The sequence below is a fragment of the Lactuca serriola genome, chromosome 1, assembly GCF_051521515.1.
Source record: "Lactuca serriola cultivar US96UC23 chromosome 1, Lser_US96UC23_V15, whole genome shotgun sequence".
NCBI classification, from domain to species: Eukaryota; Viridiplantae; Streptophyta; class Magnoliopsida; order Asterales; family Asteraceae; genus Lactuca; species Lactuca serriola.
Genome location: NC_136408.1, coordinates 204,458,656 through 204,465,691, shown reverse-complemented (window position 1 = coordinate 204,465,691; position 7,036 = coordinate 204,458,656). Strand labels below are relative to the sequence as shown.

Genomic DNA, 7,036 nt, shown 5'->3' with positions numbered 1-7,036 from the left:
ATTGGTAAGCTTAGACCGTCATAAGTGGGATACTAGAAAGCGAGAAGGATTGGGAATCGTTCAAATCTCGCATGTCATGAAGACTTAGTTGAATCTATGTGGGGGGGAGACTTTTTATAAAGTCCTCTAAATGTGAGTTCTGGTTGCACGAGGTGCAATCTCTTGGGCACCTTGTCAACCAGAAGGGTATTCTGGTTTATCCGGCCAAGATAGAGGCCGTGATGCAGTGGGAGATTCTGAGGTCTCCATCTGAGATTCAAAGTTTCCTGGGTCTAGTAGGTTATTACCGGAGATGTATAAGAGACTTCTCCAAGATTGTGGCTCCTTTAACCCAAATGACCAAGAAGTCGGTGGCCATTTGTTGAGGGCCTGAGCAGCATACAGCCTTTGAGACTCTGAGAGAGTGGTTATGCGAGGCACCGATTGTCACCCTCCCAGAGGGTGTAGTTAATTTTGTGGTTTACTGTGTCGCTTTGATCACGGGAATAGGTGTGGTACTGATACAGTGGGGTCACGTGATAGTAGGTTTTGGGAATCAAGTTAGAGTTCCAGTTAGGACTCAAGTTCTGTGGTGTGTTAGGTCGAGTGTTTATTTGACCCGGTTTGGAAAGTGTTGTAAGACTATGGGGAGCATTCACTAGCGATCAGGTAGTATGGAAAGTGTTGTAAGACTACGGGGGTATCCGTAGCATTCAGTAGCGGCCAGATAGTGATAGAGTTTCGTGAGACTACAGGTGTAGCCACAACATTCACTAGGTTGGTAGATGGCATGAGAGTGTTGTTAGAACGCGGAAGGAACAATAGTACCCACCAGTTCAGGTGCAGCAGTGAGGATATGGAAATCCACAGATTGGATTTCGGTCTTACCCAGATGGATTAGATCTGTTTGAGCCAGTGATAGGACTGTAGTAGCGCCGCTACAGTTATGGGATCAGAAAAGAAATGGACCGTATAAGATTGCTTGTGATATAAGGCTACTATCAGTTAGGTGGCAATCACTTTTAGCGTTGTATTTTCTGACGTCAGGATTCGACGCATGGACCCAATTGGTTGGGTCAGGAGGTTGGTAGAACCACAGTGGCATGATAACTAGTCGCAACTACTTCCAGAGAAGGATTTTGTTCAGAAGTCGTGTGAGGTGACTAAGTAGGGGGTCCTTTAGCTCCGCAGCCGGTGCGGAACCCAGTGAATTCAGGTGACTGACAGATGAATTAAGACCAGGAAGGTCTCGATAGATTCTGGAAAGCATCCAGGTGGTAAGCTACTGCTTCAGGCAGATCAGTATTTGGGCAGTTTCAGCGTTTGGACAGTATTAGTATTTGTGTTTTGGGTTGCAAATACGGACGAAATAGCTGGTTTGTTGGGGAGTGAAGAGCCAATCAAAATGGGATAAGCTGAGCCTTGGCCAAGTATAAGTGACCTGCAGAGATAATTGGGCTTGTAACCTTGAATTATAGTGGGAACCTCGAGTTATTGAAATTTGAGTAGCCGGTTGAAAGACAAAGCGGACTGGGTCCAACAACAATGATTCAATATGAGTGGTCTGCCAGGAATTCAGACCATCTCAAGACAACAGATTCAGATGGAGAAGATGTGATTTTGTTGTGAGGAATTCGTTCACATGCAGATGTTAGGGCTTTGCAAAGATTGGTCACAGCTACCCTGAGAAGATTAGGTGTGCCCGGGATGGTGACCATGTCACTAGAGTGGTTGGGCATGTAAGGAATGATTTTGAGGACGAAATCTAATTTAAGTGGGGGAGAGTTGTAACACCCCGTTTATAAAATAAATAAATAAATGCATAGAAGCCCTAAAACAAATAATAATTGAGCAAGGCATTAGTTTCGAGGAGTTAAAAGTCATAACTATAGAAGCTGGGGGTTAAAAGTGTAAAATCCGGATTTAATTTGTAAGTATTATGGAAGGCAGGGACTAAATGGTAATTATTGGGGCTTAATTTGAAGAGATTTTGGGAATTAAGGGAATATTTGGTATCTAACGGATTCATTATGAAAAGAATTATGAGAGCGGGGGTCTAATTGGTAAATTAAGGATCTAAATTGAAGGAAAAGAAGAGCTAGGGGGTAAATGTGTCATTATGGGGAAAAAGATTAGGGTTCGGGTATATAACCCTTAACCTTCCGTCGGGGAACCCTAACTCTAAGCAAAAGAAGCAGCCGCCATGCTTGGACCTTCAAATCGCCACCCGTATTCACCCTCAACCTCCGGCCGCCGCTGTAAGGTCGAGATCAGTCACCACGCCGCCGCTGAAGACGAGGTGCCACAAGTTGAGTGCGGGTTGTTCGGGAGATTAAGGACTGTGTTGCTACTGTTCGCTATTTGGGTCGCCAACCTCCTCCGCCTTCGTTCTTTCCCATGTTGTCGCCGTCGCCATCCTTGGCCAATGGCGTAACTGTCGTTGTTGTCTCTTTGACTGTGATGGTCGAGGTTGATGCCATGGTCTTAGTTTCTACTTAAATAATCGCTTCTCATCCTCCAATTTCTTCTTCGCAGCAAATAACCGACATCCGCCACCTGCCGCCTTATGGATGGATTAGTTCGTGGTGGTTTTGTTATCACCAGAGAATGATGGCGAGTTTTAGGGCTGGTATTTCGCGATGTGGAGGTGTTGTATGAGTATTCTGTCGAGCTAGGATTGTGAAGAACCACCACGTTGGCCTGCAATGGTGGCTTCCGCCGTCAGTACTGCTCCTGCCACCGCTGTCATTCCAAATCTATTGATGTCGCCGGGAACGCTGACTCCGCCGCCACAAGCCATCGTGAAAGGTGGTTATGGGAGAGTTGTGGTGTTTGTGTTCATTGGTTGTTATGTTGTGAGGCTACATGAGCATTCTTGGCTTGAGATCTGAAGAAAGACCCCACAGCCACCACCGTAAGGTGTTGGCTGCCGCCATTCGCCACCATCAACCGCCACTAGGTTTCTGTGTATATGTGTTTGTATTAGTGTGCGTGTGTGTGATTATTTGGGGTTTTAGCATTGTAAAATGTAACAAAAAAAGAAGAGTAATGAAAAGAAAACTGAAAACCACCACCATAGGGTGGTGGCTGCCGCCACCGGCCACCATCTCAGGTGGCGGTGTGCTTGCCTCGTTGAGTCTGATTCGTTTAGGGTGCTTGAGACCCTAATAGGCCTTATAAGCCTAATGGACCCTAATTGAAACAATACAACCGTAATGGGCTTAATGATATTATAGTGGGCCTAATAGGCCTAATTAAGCCCTAATTGACCTAAAAGCTCAACAAATTGATAAATGGGCTAGTATTTGGGATGGAAACCCTAATTAGGGTTTGGAAAACCCTAATGCCAATAAAACCCTAATTTTGAGAATTTAACTGGGACACGCGAGAATTATTTAATAACTTGAGATATTAAATAATAATCATTGGCAAAGATTAATGATATTTCCATATTTATACCTATTTTTAGGCAATATTTAAGTACATTTTCATTAATAAGTTGATAATATGTTTAGAATAATGGTACTTATGACTTTAAATTGTTATTTTCAGTCAATTAAAAGTATTTTCGAAGAGAGGGACCAAAAGTGACAATATGTAGAACATGGGAGACTTGGAACACAAGAGATGAATAAATCCACGAAAATTACTAAACCTACGACGTGGCCTGGCTAGCCACGACGTGGCATGAGAATTCTAGAAGATAAAGATTGCGTTATGGAGGAATCCTTGCCCGATAAGGATAACTTGGGGGCCACGATGTGGTGTGGATAGCCACGACGTGGCGCGAGATTTTGGAGGATATTTAAGCATTCTTAATCATTACGAAGGGGAGACTTTTTGGCTGAAGAAAGGAGTTCCAGAAGGCGATTTTGAGAAGAAGAAAGGTTCTGGAAAAAGACTTTTTGGCTGAAGAAAGGAGTTCCAGAAGGCGATTTGTTACCTAGGAACATGTTTTATTACACTTTGATTTGTGTTAGTGTGTTAGTTACTATTATGAGCAGCTGAATCTAGCTACTCTTGTTTAACTAGATGAAGCTTCTAACTTATGAATATCTTAATTTTTATGGATTTATTTAGTTGGTAAATTGCTTGTGTTTGATTTGTATTACCTAGCATGCTTGTGTTTGTTTCTCTAATTGCTTGATTACATGTTCTGTGTAGCTTAGTGACCATTAACTGCATGAACTTGTTTACCTAATGATTTAGTGAACATTGATGTGTTAGAGCTAGGATTGACCAATCTTTGTTAGTAATTAGAGTAAATAAACTTAGCTGTGTTAGAGAACATGGATTGTGGCTATAATTGCGTTTATATAATAAATCTTACATAGCGTATTTATATTCATAATTAGTTATATGTTTAATTGTGTTTGACCACACATAGTTTGACATGAATTAATTAATTATTGGTAAAGTTAGAACTAAATTACTAATACAATTAAAACCAACTTGACAATCCATAATAATTAGCTAGCCATAAGGATGAAGTGGATTCGAACTAAACAAGAGTGTTTTGTTACTTATTGATTGGATTTGAGTAAAGTTCATCTGATCTTGTAAAATCAGATAAAATCTCCTTTTAAACTTGTTAATAATTAGGTTAATTTAATAGTAAATAGATTAATTAGTAACACCGTTCCCTGTAATCGACACCCGACATACCCAAGCTATACTGTAATCCGACTAGGTACACTGCCTATAAGTGCATAGTTAGTTTAAGTTTGTTAGGTTATAAATATTAAAATTAGTGGGTACTTATGTGCACATCAAGTTTTTGGCGCCGTTGCCGGGGAACGACTTAGTTTTTTTTTTGCTTATTTATTTACATTAAATTAATTGATCCTTCTTGTGGAGTAAAACCAACAAAAAGTTAATTTTTCAGCAAAGTTTAATTTTTATTTTAGTCACAGAGTCCACGCCGTGGCCAAATACGTTCCACGACGTGGACATCTAGAACTCTAGATTTTTAGTTGTTAGTTAGTTCTTCTATTTTAGTTCAGTTTTACCTTGTTTATTTAGTTTATCTGCAGGAGTTCATGACCAGAGGCTCAAACACACCCTTGGTGCCACCACTTGAAGATCCCGAGTCTGCAATTCACAAGAAAAAGATGCCCTTACAAGAATTCAGGTCAGCTTTTTCAAAGAAGTCAGGAAAGAAGACAGGAGAGTCAAGTTCATCCTCAAAGCACAAGAGCAATTTTGAGCACTTGGATCAAATACCCCTCCAAACCGAATCCGAATACGATACCGAGCCTGAATTTGAAGAACATACGAGCAAACCTGAGAACGAGCCAAGGAACGAGAAGGCAGCAATTGAAGAGATGTCCATGGGAGCTTACAAGAAGCAGATCCGAGAAGATGTGGGTCCCAGTTTAGTCCAACCCGCAGTACCTGCCATTGCCACATTCGAGTTGAAGGGGGCACATCTTGACTGCACTGAAGGATATCCCATTCTTTGGGAAAGATCATGAGGATGCTTTTAAGCATCTAGATGAAGTCAACGACATTGCAGATTACTTCAATGTCCCAAATGTCAACAGAAACACCGTCTTGCTTAAGATGCTTCCCATCACTTTCAAAGGAGCTGCTAAGGAGTGGTTAAAATCACTTCCACCGGGTACAATTACCACTTGGGCTCAAATGCATGAGCAATTCCTGGACCAGTTTTGCCCGCCATCGATGATAGCCAAACTCAAGAAGGTAATAGCCAACTTTGAGCAACAGCCGGGGGAGTCACTATACGAAGCATGGGAGCGATACAAGGGCTTGCTCAGAAATTGCCCTCAGCATGATCTAAATGTGCAACAACAGATGTCAATCTTCTATGATGGGGTCAACGTTATGACGAGACAACTCCTTTGTAACAACCCGAAGTTCGTACATCAAATATAATCCTTTTAGAAACCTTTTTCGTTAATCCATTCGTTGTTTCAATTTCATTTCCGTTTACGTCATTTAATTAAGTCATTAATTGAGATTGCCATTATGACTTAATGGGGTGTCCAAACGCGTTTAGAACTCATGTTAACGTCCCATACTAGTAATCGGAAGATTTTTTAAAATCAACCATATCGGGTTACGACAACTTAATCGGGTGCGACCAAAAGCCCCGTCTAACGTCGGTATCGGGTAGAATTCCACCGTGTCCAAATCATAGACCCTATTTAAAGAGGTTTAAGCTCCCATTTGAAGCTTTTGCTCTCTCTCACTACTCTCTCTCTAACCTCTCTCCTCAAACCAACTCTAAGGGTCCAAAAACATCAAATTAAGGCTTCAAATCTTCAAGGTAACTTCCCTAACTTGTTGTTCAACTTTTTCAGCTTCCAAATCCGAGTTTAATCTATGAAAATGGACCATATTCATGAGTTTACGACCCTGGAGCATGCTTGGGCCGTAAACACATATTAAGAGGGTTTTTGAGCCTTAAAACCCCTCTAAAGCACCTTTGGGACTTAGATATGACTTTATGGCTTACCAATTCGGACTTAGAACACGCTAATCATCATTTTTGAGGAGTAAATATGAGTTTATTGCCCAAGAACATGCTTGGTCCTTAAACTCATATTCTTGGAGAGTAAACTCATTTCAATGTGTTAAGATGCCACTTAAACACACCATAAGCCTTGGGATAAATTCTAGAAGTAACCACATATGAATTAGGAGCCTAAAACACAAGGAAAACACCCCCTAAGGAGTTCACGGCCATAAGATGGAGTCTTGGGCCGTAAACTCCTAAAACTATGTTAAAAGACACCCTTAATTCAATACAAGGCTTGTAAAAACTGTTTGAATCACATGTGATTGTCCTAGCATCACCAAATTAAATAAGGAATGTGTGTGGGGGAGTTTACGGCCGTAAACTCCAAGTTTACTGCCGTAAACTCCAATAAATGGTCCATAAGTGAGTTTAATCCATTCCAAGGCCCTAGATTTGATCCTACCTAATTTTCTCAAGTGTTACCTTTCCATTTAGCATCATAAATCCCTCATCCATGAGTTCACGGCCGTGAACTCATGTGTATGTAGTGTTTAGGGCCAAAAACTCCATAAGGAG

General features: G+C 41.3%; 1 non-coding gene across 1 annotated transcript; it reads right to left on the bottom strand.

Moving 5' to 3' along the window:
* Positions 1 to 5,670: 5,670 nt before the first annotated feature.
* On the bottom strand, positions 5,671 to 5,777 carry LOC145080660 (small nucleolar RNA R71). Its single transcript, XR_013695253.1, has one exon. It is a non-coding gene; the product is annotated as a small nucleolar RNA R71 (small nucleolar RNA).
* Between the last annotated feature and the right edge of the window lie 1,259 nt (positions 5,778 to 7,036).